This window comes from Oryx dammah, unplaced genomic scaffold (genome assembly GCF_014754425.2).
Source record: "Oryx dammah isolate SB20612 unplaced genomic scaffold, SCBI_Odam_1.1 HiC_scaffold_5, whole genome shotgun sequence".
Taxonomy (NCBI): domain Eukaryota; kingdom Metazoa; phylum Chordata; class Mammalia; order Artiodactyla; family Bovidae; genus Oryx; species Oryx dammah.
This window is the reverse complement of record NW_024070189.1, coordinates 79,930,079-79,945,420: the sequence shown is the minus strand read 5'-3', so window position 1 is coordinate 79,945,420 and position 15,342 is coordinate 79,930,079. Positions and strand designations below refer to the sequence as shown.

Sequence of the window (15,342 nt, the reverse complement as noted above, 5' to 3'; positions counted from 1 at the left end):
GGAAGATCCCCTGGAGAAGGAAATGGCAACCCACTCCAGTACTCTTGCCTAGAAAATTCCATGGATGGAGGAGCCTGGTGGGCTACAGTCCATGGGGTCGCAAAGAGTCGGACACAACTGAGTGACTTCACTTTCACTTTCACTGTTCATGGGGTTCTCAAGGCAAGAATACTGAAGTGGTTTGCCGTTCCCTTCTCCAGTAGACCACATTTTGTTGGAATGCTCCACCATGACCCATCCGTCTTAGGTAGCCCTACGCGGCATGGTTCATAGTTTCATTGAGTTAGCCAAGGCTGTGATCCATGTAATCAGTTTGGTTAGTTTTCTGTGATTATGGTTTTCATTCTGTCTTCCCTCTGATGGATTAAGATAAGAGGCTTGTGGAAGCTTCCTGATGGGAGGGACTGACCATGGGGGAATTTGGGTCTAGCTCTGATGGGCCAGGCCATGCTCAGTAAATCTTTAATCCAATTATTCTGTTTATGGGTAAGGCTGTGTTCCCTCCCTGTAGTTTGGCTGAGGCCAGACTATGGTAGGGGTAATGCTGGTAATGGTGACTTCCTTCAAAAGGACTTATGCTAGTACACCCCGTGTGGTTTCAGTGCTCCTGACCCCACGGCAGGCCACTGTCAACCCACGCCTCTGCCAGAAACTCCTGGACACTCTGGCAAGTATGTGTAAGTATTTCAAAATGTTTCCCTGTCACAGAAGATTATAAGGAAGACATAGTCATAGTGAAAGGAGGACTGGTTGAATGTGGCTTCCTAATGAAAGTGATACTTGATCTACTATCTGAAGGAGAAGCAGTTATCCAGATGAAATCACAGGGGTATAGATATCAGAGCCAACAGTGTGGCTGAATGAAATAAGCTGGAACAAAGTACTAGAGAAAAGAAAAGAGACCAGGACTGATATACATGAAACCACAACATTTAATGACCGGGAAGATTTGGGATTTGAAAATGAGTTCACAAGGAACCAGCCCATGATGTAGATGGAAACCCAGAAAAATAAATCATAGCCTTTATCTTGGGGAGAATGGACAGTGGTTAGAAGAGTTATAGGCCAAAATACAGAGATACTGAAGTGAACAGTCTCCCAGACTGGAGAACCATGCAGAAGCTGCAAAGTGGGCAGTATTCGAGAGGTGCTTTTGTTGGAAATTAAAGAAACAGAGATAGAGCTACGCAAAGATCAGGGCAGCAGAAGTTTGCTGTTGAGGGGTGAATAGCGTTATATTTTTACAGGGAATATTTCAAACAATGTCTAGTTCTTGAGCAGCATTATAGTCTTAAGAGACCTGGATACATACAGTTTAAATTATTTCTTGTCTTACTTTCCTATGTAAGACTTTTCCTTTTCTTAGAATAAATATCTTTCAGTTGAGGCACTTAAGCATATATGCTTATATATAGAAATATATATTTCTAGCAACATCAAACGGCCCAGCTAACACATCTAGGAAGTATAGGTTCCATCGAATCAAGTGCTAGTTCATCATGGTTCAGAACTGTAGGAAATTGTTCTTGATCTTTCCTGACTGAAAGGATGGGTCAGATAATTCAGAGTTGAAGAGGGGCGGCACAAAGAGAGGAGCTTGGCTTGTGGCTCCCATGATAGGACAAAACAAGGTTGGTCCCTAACACTCTGTTCATTAAAATACTCTATTTACATATGTCAGTAATCTCACAGAGATACCATGAAACAAAACCAGTGCTGCAGGAATGCCATGAAGAAGCTACTTTTTTTCATGTCTTCAGCGTTCTAAATTCACTCTGAACCGACAATATGGAGTGGTAAATGACCTGAAATAGTCATACATTTTTAATGTAAGGCCAACCCTATCATCAAAATATCACTGTCTTTTCCAATGAGTCAACTCTTCACATGAGGTGGCCAAAGTATTGGAGTTTCATCAGTCCTTCCAATGAACACCCAGGACTGATCTCCTTTAGGATGGACTGGTTGGATCTCCTTGCAGTCCAAGGGACTCTCAAGAGTCTTCTCCAACACCACAGTTCAAAAGCATCAATTCTTTGGCGCTCAGCTTTCTTCACAGTCCAACTCTCACATCGATACGTGACCACTGGAAAAACCATAGCCTTGACTAGACGGACCTTTGTTGGCAAAGTAATGTCTCTGGTTTTTAATATGCTATCTAGGTTGGTCACAAATTTACTTATTACTCTGTCCATAAAATTGTATGAGCTTGTAAGAGATGACAAGGGATTTGTAAATCTATATTGTGGAATTTACTAACAGATTTTGGTGCTTACCTAAGATACATATGGGCCATTATCTCCTCTTTCTCATGCACCATTGGTGTTTCCCTTTCTTCTAGATCATATCCATCAATCTACAAATGTACTGTAGTATCTCCTATTAAAAAGAACCCTACCCAGACCCCTCTCCAAGTACTTCCCTGTTTTTCTTCCCATCCTGACAATAAAACTCCTATGAGCATAGGACCTTGCTAGGTATTTTCTTCCCATCTGTCCTGAATCTACTCCCATAAGGTTTTAGTCCTCATCGCTGCACTGACATCATTCTTGTCAAGATCACTAGTGACCTTCATAAAGCCAAACACAGTGGTCATTCTCTGTTCTAGTCTTACTTTCTGTTTTATTCTTACTTTCAATCACCAGCATTGACATAATGCATTACCCCTTCCATAAAGCAGTTTTCCTTGGCTAATGACATAATTATCTTTCTTGGACTTCACCAGTCACCTTTCTCTGTTTTCTTTGCTGATTCTTCCCTACCTCTCAGCATTCTAGCCACAGAGTATTCCAAGCTCAGCTTTCAGAATTCTCTGTCTACATCCACTTCTAAGTTGAGCTCATCTAGTGTCTTGGATTTAAATGTTATCTATATTTCAGTTCAGTCACTCAGTTGTGTTGGACTCTTTGTGACCCCATGGACTGCAGCACGCCAGACTTCCCTGTCCTTCACTATCTCCCAGCGCTTGCTCAAACTCATGTCCATTGAGTCGGTAATGACATCCAACCTTCTTATCCTCTGTCGCTCCCTTCTCCTCTTGCCTTCAGTCTTTTCCAGCATCTATGTTTGGATGACTTTAAATTGGTGTTCCCAGCCTGGACCTCTTCCCTGAATTCCAGGCTCATACATCCAGTTCTCTATTTGACATCTCCACCAGGATGTCCAATGGGCATCTCAAACTTAAGTCCACCATCAAATTCTTGCACCAGTCACTTCCACCCCTACATTCTTGGTCCTGTGGAAGTCATCCCAATGTCTGTTAAGTACCAACTGTATTTTTTCCAAGTTTACCAACCAGAAACCTTACAGTGATCCTTCTCTCAACACTGCATGCAATCTGACAATAAATTCTTTAGGCTTCTTTGAAATGTGCCTAAAATTTCTCCTCTCCTCTGTTGTCAACACCATCATCCAAGCCACAATCATCTCTTCTATAGAGGATTGTTAATAGCCCTTTCTTCTTCCTTCTGTTTCTGCCCTGTCCCCTGAGTGTCTTTTCCACACAGCATAGTCCTGCTCTAAAAACCTTTGTCAGATCATGATACTCCTCTTTCCACAGTACTTAGATCATCTCTCCTTCAAGGTGATACTTGACCTACCCAGAGCCTACTCACAGGTCATCTCATTGTGCACCACCACCATTCTGTCCTCATCTCCAACCACTTTCCCCCTAACCATGCTACGCTGACTCCCTGCTCTTCCAAGCACTCACCCCAGGGCCTCTGTGCTTACTATTGTCTTTGTTTGCAATTCTGTTTCCCTACATGTCTGCAGGGCCCACGCCCCTCACTCCCTTCAGCTCTCTGCTCAAAGATCACCTATGAGACCTTTTGGGAGCTTCCCTTGTACAAAGCAGTGCCCTCCCCAACCTCCATGCCAATTTTTTTCCATGGCACTAACTCTTGTTAGTCATATATATAGTTATATGTTTCTCTTTTCTGTGTGTGAGTTAAGTATGATATGGGACAAAATGAGGACTGTGGCACAAGAGACAGCATTTCAGAGATCTCTGAAAAACTGCTCTGAACACGTAAGGGGAGAGGTCAGTATTATGTATGATTTTAGTGAAGGGGGGTATGTGCAGAGGCTCGCTCTTAGTCACAGGAAGCAGATGTCACTGTTCATGATTTTCATGCTTTTCTAGTTATGAGCAGATGCAAGAATTGGGCTCATAAAATCTTCTCCTAAAAATATCATCTGAAGACCTCTTCTGCCAGTTTTTCTCAGAGCACAGAGTGCCCATTAGTTATGTGTTTATCTGATTTCTTCCACTAGAATATAAGCTCCATGAAGATATGGACTTTGTACATTCATAGATCCCTAGAGCCTAGAACTATACTTGGGCATGTAGTGTGCACTCAATGTATGTTTATTGGATGAATGAGTTTATTAATTTGTGGCTAAATATACAATGCAAACTATCCCTCTTCTTCCTGCAACTATGCTGTGGTTTGCTAGCGAGTCAGGATATGCTACCCTCATCCTGCCCAGGTATTTCTCTGCGATGCCTTCTTCTAGTCCTCAGTTCAGAGATTTTACAGTAGACTGTTGTGGACACCTTCTTATTTTGTAAACTGGGCTTCGTTTAGCTCCCAATCAGTGCTGGCTGGTATTTCTGTCCCACTAAAGAGCACTGGAATGGGTTTGGTTAAAGTGGGGGAAGAGAATGTGCATGTGTGTGTGTGTAATATTTTTATCAGCAGGCCCATTTACATTTAACCCCAACTAACCTCAGAGAAGGTAATAGCACCCCACTCCAGTACTCTTGCCTGGAAAATCCCATGGACAGAGGGGCCTGGTGGGCTGCAGTCCATGGGGTCGCTAGGAGTCGGACACAACCGAGCGACTTCACTTTCACTTTTCACTTTCATGCATTGGAGAAGGAAATGGCAACCCACTCCAGTGTTCTTGCCTGGAGAATCCCAGGGACGGGGGAGCCTGGTGGGCTGCCATCTATGGGGTTGCACAGAGTCAGACACGACTGAAGCGACTTAACTTAGCAACCTCCTTTGATGTCTGAGACAATTCTTCTATTTAGTAAAACAAATTTATGTCAGGTGTGCTTTTCTAGTTTTTGTTTGTTGAGCAAGAAGCTGTAAAACAATGGATGTTTCAGATACTGTACATCTCTCAAATCAGCAGAAAGGATTATCACCAAACCATCAAAGACAGAAAGCAAGAAGTAGTATAACTTGAAATAGTATTTTGAGAAATAATACAGTGCATCTTGTTAGACCTGTATTTTTTTAGTAAGACTATAGGACATTCGTATCCCTTGCTGATTTCAGCATCGCAGAACAAAACTGATAGAAGTTCAACCTGTTTACAAGTTATAATGAAAGGTAATTGTGGCTTTTCTTTTAATTCTCAGCTGACAAGAGGTAATCTTAACCATTGACATCAATGGAGAAAAACAACAGTGTCTTCGCTTGGCAGGAAGCATTTATGGCTGTATATAATGTAGATAAGTTTGTTTGAGAATGTAGACAGCTTTCTAGACAATCACTGGAGATAGGACCTTAATTTAACCCCAAGCCTGAAGCATTTCCTCTGGGATGTGAATGACTGATAACGTGGCGGAGGGCAGAGAAAGTATAGATTTATTGAAAAATAGATGTTGCAAGCAGGAGGTGTTAAATTTCTTCCCTTAAATCATTGTTTAAAAGGACAAGCTTAGGTTCCTGCTTCAAGATAAAAAGCGTAAGTGTAGGAAGAGAGAAATTTTTTAAATCACAGGTAGTTGGCACTTTCGACGTTTCATTTCAAAAGATAAGCAATATACTTACCTCTAGCTCATCTTGCAGTAAGATGGCGTGACTATACTTGCTTTTAATATCCTTTACACAGGATACCTCCGTGATTTCTAATTTAAAGACACTGAGTCCTTTACTGAAAGCTTGATAATCTTTCCTTTGGGAGCAACAGGAAAAAAAAAAATCTTCATAGTATTAATGAGCATCATATAATAACCAGCTTCTTTAATGGTGGAGTAAATAGATCTTTATTAACACAGATTATGTATTATGCATTTCTATATCACAGTCTTCAAGAATAACCTTTTAACAAAGTGAATAAATAAACATAATGGGTCTCTTGCCCTTTCCTCAGCAACATATCAGGAACTTCTGCAAGGGCAGAGGTTAAGTAACTCCTTTATTTACTAATGATAAAGTTAATTGTGCGCAACTTCATTCTCGCAGGTTGGAAAAAGAATTTTTCTTTTAACTAACACTTGGCCCTCACAGCCAGTTTTAAAAAACAGATTGTAATTCCTCAAAAAAGCTTACCCTTATCTCTCCTGGAAGAGTTAAATTCACGATTGCAGGCAAAACACTGGCTATAATCTATTTTAAATGGCCAGCTAAGAACAGTAAATAACTATTCTTTATTGGGGCTGCTCAGAGTAGTAGTTTCAATATCCATTAATAGTAAATATTCCTTATTATTCCTTTCATCGGGTTGAACTAACCAAGTGGCAGAGTTCTGTGGCTAATTATAAAATAGCCTACATTATAGAAGAATTAAAACAGCAAATGAATCATCTGGAGAGCTGCCATGGTTTTTCTAACATTCTACATATACTATGTGTGAATTTTAATATAAAATTTTAATTACGCAATTCTTCCCAGTGCAGTCTTCTCATTACTTAGGCAGTGCGTGTGTGTGTGTTCCTTTTACCTTGATTACCAAGTCAAACCGTTTGAGCTGAAATTAAAAATATCTGTGTATTTATAGAGAAAACAGAGGGCTGTGTTTTGATAAGGCCTCCAGGGGAAGAGGGCAAAATGTAACCCTGTAAGGAAAGGAAGGCTGCCTGGTCTTCGTATCAGACACTGGCTAACAAAATCCTCAGAGGGTTTGTTACATGAGCCAGTGGGCTGAGGCAACCTTTAACATGCAGGAAACTGGAGTTAATTAAACCATTACCGGGATCCTATCTGTCATCCTAGCCATGTGCTCCAACCCAAATCCATTTACATTTTAGAATTGAGAAAGTGTTCTCAGGACTGTTGATAAACCATGTTTACTGTCTCTATTGATTTGCTACTTTTGCATACCCTTTATGTTTTAATTATCTTATAGTATTTCTTGAAGGTTCTTGTGTAGCCACTCTGATTGGACTTTACTGGCAATTACTAGACACTAGGAGAACACCTTTTAATGGATTAATCTGCTTCAAAGGTATTAGATGACTGCAGGAGTGACACTGCTAAGAAAAAAAATAATGTACTATTATGGAAAGGCTGTTTTCAAACTACAGTTGTACTTACTGTAGAGAAGACAACCGCAGATTATTGTCCTGTTTTATTCAGTCTGGAAGGCCTGAGGGGGGATTATTTTGAAGATAGTGTGTCAGAAAAAGCATACACCAGGTGGCTATCAATGGATAATTAATATACAGATTTAATACCTGGTGAGCTTGCATTCTGTCAGAGACCTGAGGCTAGACATTTTCCTAATATAAATATTTTTATTGAGTGAAATCTTAGTATAACATAATTGAAAATTACACAGTGTCCTTTATTCACTCTACCTAACATTTAGTGAGTACTTACAGTATAACAGGCACTGTCCTAAGAGCTCATTACACAGACCACCTCATGATCTTGGGAACAGATATTAGCCCATTTTATACTAGAAAGAAACAAACGCACAGAGAGGTTCAGTAGTTTGCTTCAGATCACACAGCCTGCTAATGGTTTTCCAATATAGGGTGTCTGATTCCAGAGCTTAACCACTGGGTACTACCCATTGGGATATGTTTCAATAATGGCTCCTGAATGTCACTAAAAGAATGATCAGGCCATATTATGCTTTTTAATATTTTAATATCCATATACTGGCCCAGAGCTTTAATTTGAAAACCCAGTTGTGGTAACTGTTTCTAAAATTCAAGACAAGTCCAGCCTACTCACAATAAAGTTTATGTGCACATATGCTATTTCAAGGAGCTTGACCATTGTGAATGGACTTCTACCAGGAGCTATAACAAGGAAAAACAGAAGAAGAATCAGATTACTTATATCCTGCTTGCTCTTTAAAGTTGGAAAAAAAAAAAAGACCACTTATGCCTTAAAAATGATGTTAACATTAGGAAACATATAGTGCTTCTCCACAGTTTTTATTGTTAAAAGGAATCTGGCAACATTTTCCCTAAACACGCCAAAGGCAATCCTGAGTTCAAATTCATTTCATTTTTTCTCTTTTAAAAAATTTTTTATTGACGTATAGTTGATTTACCATGTTGTGTAAGTTTCAGGTATCCAGCGTAGTGATTCATAGATACATATCTGTGTGTGTCCTTTTTCACATTCGTTTCCCTTATAGCTTATTATAAAATAGCGAGTGTAGTTCCTGAGCTATATAGTACATCCTTGTGGGTTATCTATTTTATATGTACTCAGTTGTGTCCAACTCTTTGCAACCCCATAGACTGTAGCCCTTCAAGCTCCTCTATCCATGGGATTTCCCAGGCAAGAATACTAGAGTTCAGGTTGCCATTTCCTTCCTCAGGGGATCTTCCTGACCCAAGGATGGAACCCACATCTCTAATGTCTTCTGCATTGGCAGGCAGATTCTTTACCACTGAGCCATCTGGGAAGCCCATTTTATATGTAGTAGTGTGTATATGTTAATATCAAATTCTTCCACCTTTGGTAACCATTTGTTTTCTATGTCTGTGGATCATTTATTTCATTTCTGAACATGGGGGGAAAAAACCCATAATCTTTCTAGCATAAGTAATCAGACCCACTAAGGTCCTGGTTGCACATAAGGCCAGATGCATCAGTCTCAGTAAGTCCTGTAACTGCTGTCCACCGTCTCTCCCATCCATCCATCTTATATTTAATAAGCAAAGCAGAATGGCATAGGACATATTCTGTACAGATTCTGAAGCCAGACTTCTTTCATTCTCAAAGGCTCTGCCTCAAATACCTATATGACCTTGGGTCAGTTAGCCACTCTGGGCTTAGTTTATCTTTAAACTGGGTATAATGTATACTGAAGATAACTCATGGTGAGGATTAAGTGAATTTCTGTAGATCACGAACTCAAGAGAGTAGCCCGTACATAGTAAGCTATTAGCCCAAGTAAAACAGTGCCCTTCAGTAACGTTCCCGCCAAACAGCCTTTTAAACTTTGATCTATTTCGTGATTTGATGAGAAACTAACAACAACAGCAAGCCACAGTCCTTGCTCTATCTTTTCTTTAGTTTTCCCAACAGTACTCATACCCAAGAGGAATGTGCCTCGAAACAGGAATGGTCCTAGGCAAAATGAGCAGTCCATTTCCCAGGGCCCGCCAGGGTCACTCTGAATGTGATATTCATGTGCCCCCCGGCCTGTTGGGCACCATGGCAGCAGCCAGCCACTTAGGACCTTGCAAGCTAACATTAGACTTCAGCTGGAAACTTTCTGCAGGATCTACACATTCTCCCAGGAAAATACCCATCTCTCTTGTTGTGCTCATGGACCGTAAGCCCAGACACAGGGATCATTTACCCAGCCCTTAATACTCAGTTGCCCAAAAAGAAAAAAAGAGACATCAATTTTAAAAATTAATATATCTAATTCTGTTGCAAAAGTAGGGGCTAAAAGAATATAACCTCCAGTTACTCTCAATGCAGAGGAAACTATCAGACAGGTAGTATACGGGAGGGAAGAAAATCTTTTCCTCCATTCATCTTAGGCTCTCTGGCTGTGACCCTGTAAATTAGAGTAACAAGAGAAAGACAAATGGTAGTTTATTAGTACGTACATCACACTTACTCACACAGGTACCCAGTAACTCAAAAGGGTGGTTAGAACTTGGGCTTACGTAGCATGTTAACAATAACAATAATTAAAATAAATGTTCAGACAAGTGACAATACAAAGGAAAGGGACTTTGAGCTTCTAGGGTTAGTGACTTGTGGAAGGCAAAAAAATGTGGGGAAGGTGAGGACCAGCAGAAAATGAGCACTGGTTTTAACAAGGTTTGTCTTGCATGAATTCCTCTGGTGCTGTCTCTGGGCTGATAAGGGTCTAGAATTGTCTCTTGTGACTAGCTTCTGTACTTAACTGAAAGAGAAGGAGGACTCCTTTACAAATTTTTGTCATGCTTTTAAAGGCAACTATTGAGAGGGCAGAGAGCTTTTCTTACAACTGCTTCTTCTCAACTGCCTTCAGTTTAAATCCTTGTGTCAGAGTGGCATACCCCGCTACCCTTCAGTAGGCACTTTCTGCTTCATCCTCCAAAAGTTCATTATTGGTCTCCATTACTGCAGCAGTCACCAACCAGGCTGAACAGGAGAAAGGTTGAACCACAGTGCTTTAATATTTATTTGGCCATGTTGGGACTTAGTTGTGGCACGTGGGATCTAGTTCCCTGACCAGGGATCAAGCCCATTAAGAACCCTGCATTGAGAGCACAGACCACCAGAGAAGTCCCTGGTTCACAGTGCTATAATCCCAGCTCTGCGTACCTATGATTTCACCTGTGTATTTCCTTTAGCCCTCAGCCTCCCTTAAAAATTCCAGGGGAGACTCCAGTTCCCTTCTTCCTGGCCTGTGGCCCCAAATCCTCCTCCTTGGAGCTCAACGCCTACCTTCATTTCTGGGAGTTGCTACCAGAATATAAGCTATCCCACCTACCTCCTGCCTCTGTGTTTAAGTCAGTATTGGCACTATAGGATGTGATGTAATCTGGTGTTACTGGTTCTATGTGTATTACTGAGGTTTCACAGGATGGTTTAGTTGGCAGATGGACAATTTTTTCTGTCTTACAGTCTGAGATGTGCACTTCTTTAATATATTGAGAAACACATCAGCATATCAAAACTATAATTTGATAAGTATTTTGTTTCAAATTGGGCTTTCCTGATAACTTAGTTGGTAAGGAATCCACCTGCAATGCGGGAGACCTGGATTTGATTCCCTGGGTTGGAAAGATCCCCTTGAGAAGGGAAAGACTACCCACTCCAGTATTCTGGCCTGGAGAATTCCATGGACTGTATAGCCCATGGGGTCACAAAGAGTCAGACGCAACTCGTGACTTTCACTTTGCTTGAAATAAGCCCAAACAAACAGAAAATATGGTTATACAATGAAAAATAAGTATGTACAGATGATACACGAAGACAGCACACAAATGAGTGACCTTTCTGGCGACTGTCCTACCCTGACTACATGGCTGACTCAGGGTCATGGCTGAGAATAACAGTGTGAATTTGCCTTTTCTATTAGGGAACAAAATAATTCAGGAAAGGAAGTGATCTCTAACAATGCCCAAGTGTGAGTATTAAATATTAGCTGTTTCACTAAAAACTTTAATGAACACTAAGGAAATGATACAAACATATGGCTAACATTTCTCCTGACGTGTTATGTTTTGTTTTCACTTGGAAAGGGGAATGATTTGTTGCAATGTTGGAAAAGCTCCATTAGCCTACCAAGATGGGGTTCTGTCACCCAGGCCTGAGACTCCCCATGCTAAGGGGCCACAAGGCAGAACCCAGGAAGGTTTTCCTCAATATTTTACTTGCAAGGCTTGCCCTGTGCCTATGCCAACACTTAGTTAAAAATCTGTTTGTTTTTTTTCCAGAGGGGTGAGAAGAGAATGATAACCTTTGTGAATGGGATGCATATATAATCAATTTGTATTTCTTGTTAGCAATTTAATTCTCACTATACTTTGGAGAAGACTCTTGAGAGTCCCTTGGACTACAAGGAGATCCAACCAGTCCATTCTAAAGGAGATCAGTCCTGGGTGTTCATTGGAAGGACTGATGCTAAAGCTGGAACTCCAATACTTTGGCCACCTCATGCAAAGAGTTCTCACTGGAAAAGACTCTGATGCTGGGAGGGATTGGGGGCAGGAGGAGAAGGGGATGACAGAGGATGAGATGGCTGGATGGAATCACCGACTCAATGGACGTGAGTTTGAGTGAATTCCAGGAGTTGGTGATGGACAGGGAGGCCTGGTGTGCTCCGATTCATGGGGTCGCAAAGAGTCGGACACGACTGAGCTACTGAACTGACTAACTGAACTGATACTTTACATACTAGATTGGGGAGAAGTCATATCAAAGAAGATGCTAAAACTCTCATAGTTGGGATAGGAACAAAACTGAAGTCATCTTATTTAGTTTTCCTTTCAGGTAATACTTTAGAGGCAGTATTGGAAGAACTAGGAGAAAAGCACACTCTCCTTAGACTACTTTGCCTGTTTTGAGTGAGTCCAAATTAGGACCAAATAGGAAAACAAGAGTCAGAACTAGGCTTTTAGCAACTCACTTTGCAACGATTACATCAAGTGCTGGTCCCAGGTCCATGCTCCTCACTTGGATGCAGCCCATGGGCAGGGAGCCAGGCATCACCACACAATAAGTGTAGCCCCTCTTCCAGGTGGCACTGGTAGTAAAGAACCTGCCTGCCAATGCAGGAGACGTAAGAGATGCAGGTTCGATCCCTGGGTCAAGAAGATCCCCTGGAGGAGGCAATGGCAACCCATTCCCGTACCTTGCCTGGAAAATCCCTTGGACAGAAGAGCCTGGCAGGCTATAGTCCATAGGGTCATAAAGGGACAGACGTGAATGAGGTGACTTTGCACCCACACTCTTCCCAATGCTCAAATTAGTTTGTTCTTATTTTCTGTATCAAAGCAAAAATGAATATACACTGGAATTGAAAATACTGAAGAATTTTTAAGATTAAGCTACCACATCTGAAAGAAATACTGAATTTGTGTAATCTTGTTCAGGCTAAATCCGTCCTACTTCCCCAGAAGGAAACATACCCCTTCGGTCTCCTCTACCTAACAAGGACTTGGGGGAAAAAATGTAAGGAGCCCTTACCATAACTGAGGCTTGTAACCATCCCCATCTATGTACTTCCTTCTCTCAGTGCTTCTGGCTCCTGGCAGCCTTGTGTGCTTGGCCTTAACTTTGGAGGCCCACGAAGATATCTTCAGAATCTATAAGGACCTAAATTTAACAAGCCCTTCTTGAAGCTTTCTCTCCACCCTGCAACAGAACACTGCTATTAGCCCTTTCTCCTTCAACACAAATTTCATTCTCTTTAGCTCTCCCAGGCTTGCCGAGACCTTACATTTGATCTCTTATCATAGGATTAAAGAGTCTGCCTCAACTAACGGGCTTTTGCTTCCACAAACAAGAGAGAGGGCCCGCTGCTGTGCATGCTTCCTTGCCCACACAGCCCCTCTGCTGGCACTTCCTCTCGCAAGACTCCAGAATATGACTCTGAAGTAAAGCTCGTTGTCTGGCCGCAGGCTCAAATGTGGGATTCTGTCCTACTTTCCCCAGAGAGATGCAAGGTCCTCGACTCTGCCGCTCTCCTCTCTGCCCATGTCTCACTCCTGGGGTTGAAGTACTATCAGAAACGAATTGGACTAGTTCTAGCTGGTGTCTCGGTACAACTCATAAGGTCTAGTAAATATTCATTTTGTGCTTCTGGGTGATCATTACTATTCTAGATCAGAACTCTTCTCATACATTTAAAGTCAGTATTTCTCAGCTTAATTCATCTTGTGTCCTTTCAAGTAGGTGATCATGTAGCTGATCTGTATATATGCCAAGGTCTCCCATCCTCTACCAAGAAGGACAATTGCATAGCAATGAGGAGGCTGGGACACGGTCCTTTTTAACTGTAGACATGAATTAGATGCTTGGCACACATGGAGGTTTTTAAAACATCGCTTTGTAATGTAATCTGTCATAGTATCTTCATCACTATGCCAACTGCAAGAACTTGACTGTTGCCTCTGATAGGAAATTGCAAACAATGACTAAAAAGAAACCATATTTACTTACATCCTGTTTCCATAGTGCTTGGGAGCAGGAGATAATTTGGGTATACTACCTAGCAAGTTGTGAACGCAAAGATGGCAGACCTTGTTGTGTATTTGTCTGCTCTGATGGAAGCCTGGTTACGCAGAACAGTTTTCCCTTGGCTGTCTTAGGCATAACCATGTCTGTGTTCAGTGCTGCTGGGGCTTGGTTACAAATCAGCCCGCCTCTGGCAAACTTACCCAGGACAAGACTTAACTCACTCCTCTCCCAGGGTCTGTCTCCTTTTTTATGCTGTTACTCTTGCCTTTTCTTTTTAGAGGGAGAGATGAGGACTGTTTTTTGTTTTTTTCCATTTTCTCTAGTCCTCTCCTCCCCAAAAGAAGTCTGTCATCAGGCTCTCTTAAGGTCAGCCTTGTTAAATGGACCCGACACAAGCAAACATTATTCCCCTTCTCCTCATGATGGTCCCTCCCTCGGCTGTGCTAAAAGTCTCAGAGCTGCCTCTGTTGTCACAAACCCAGCTGTGGACCAGCCTGCTTCTGTGTTAGGACTGTGGGCTAGAGGTGCATTTCTGGATAAAAATGACGAGGAATGCGAGGTTCTGCCCCATGGAGCGTGTCTGTCTTTATGCACCTCTCTGTGCAAGCTTGTTCTCTGTGTCCACATCTCTCCCGACTCCCCTGAAGACTGCAATGCTGTGTCCACGGGAATACACTGCCAGTGACCAAGACAGGGTTTCAGAATTAAAATGCGTTCCCCATTATCATGAGAAGTACAGGACACAGTCAGGATGAGACCTGCCTGACCTTTATTCATCACCTTCAGTTTCCCTAACATTCAAAAGCAGAGCATTTTCTAACAAAGATGATTTCTGAATACTGGGGCTAAAGGCTTTTTACATACCAATCACAGAACAGAACAGATACAATTTACATGAAGCATTTGTGTCTCTTAAGTCCTGAGAAATTTGGGAAATTAAGAAGATCACCCCTCTCTCGTTTCTTTCAAAAAGCATGTGAAAGCATTCTTTTCCTACTAAATGGATTTAGTCTAACTGCCTAATTCATTATGCTAAAACCATGAAGCAATTTCCTGTTCAAAGCCAGGCTCACAGGCTCTCTGTTGTCAAGTATTTGAATTTCAGATTAGAAATGTGTTCATTTGGATAGCTTGAAAGGAAAGCTTTGTTGTCAGCTTGGCTTTATGTGCTGCCAGAAGCCAAATCCCTCCTCTTCAGCAGTCACCAGCAAAATACCAGACCTCAACTCTAGATTCAGTGTCTTGAAACAAACACAAACACCTCTGGCCTCTGTGGTCAAGGCAATGCTTAGAGATTTACTATCCCCAATAATATAATTCTCTCAGCTGACCACTACTGACAGATAGCAGCACATATTTATTTAGGGGCTCTATTTTATACCCCTTCATTTTCATATCACCATCACACAGCAAAAATTTTTTGAAGTATTTCTGCCAGAATATATACTTTAGAGTAGGTTAGTTCTGTTAGTAATGGAGCCCTTTGTTACAGAGCAATGAACTGACTGGGGGC

At 41.6% G+C, this 15,342-nt stretch overlaps 1 long non-coding RNA gene across 2 annotated transcripts in view; it reads right to left on the bottom strand.

Annotated features, from left to right (window-relative positions):
- Positions 1–7,831: 7,831 nt before the first annotated feature.
- Positions 7,832–15,342, bottom strand: part of LOC120864696 — a 146,242-nt gene continuing 138,731 nt past the window's right edge. For both annotated transcript variants that reach the window (XR_005721212.1, XR_005721213.1), the window contains 2 exons: positions 12,837–13,004; positions 7,832–7,984 (listed from right to left, as the gene is read on the bottom strand). This is a non-coding gene — a long non-coding RNA (uncharacterized LOC120864696). The remainder of the gene's footprint in view (positions 7,985–12,836; positions 13,005–15,342) is intronic.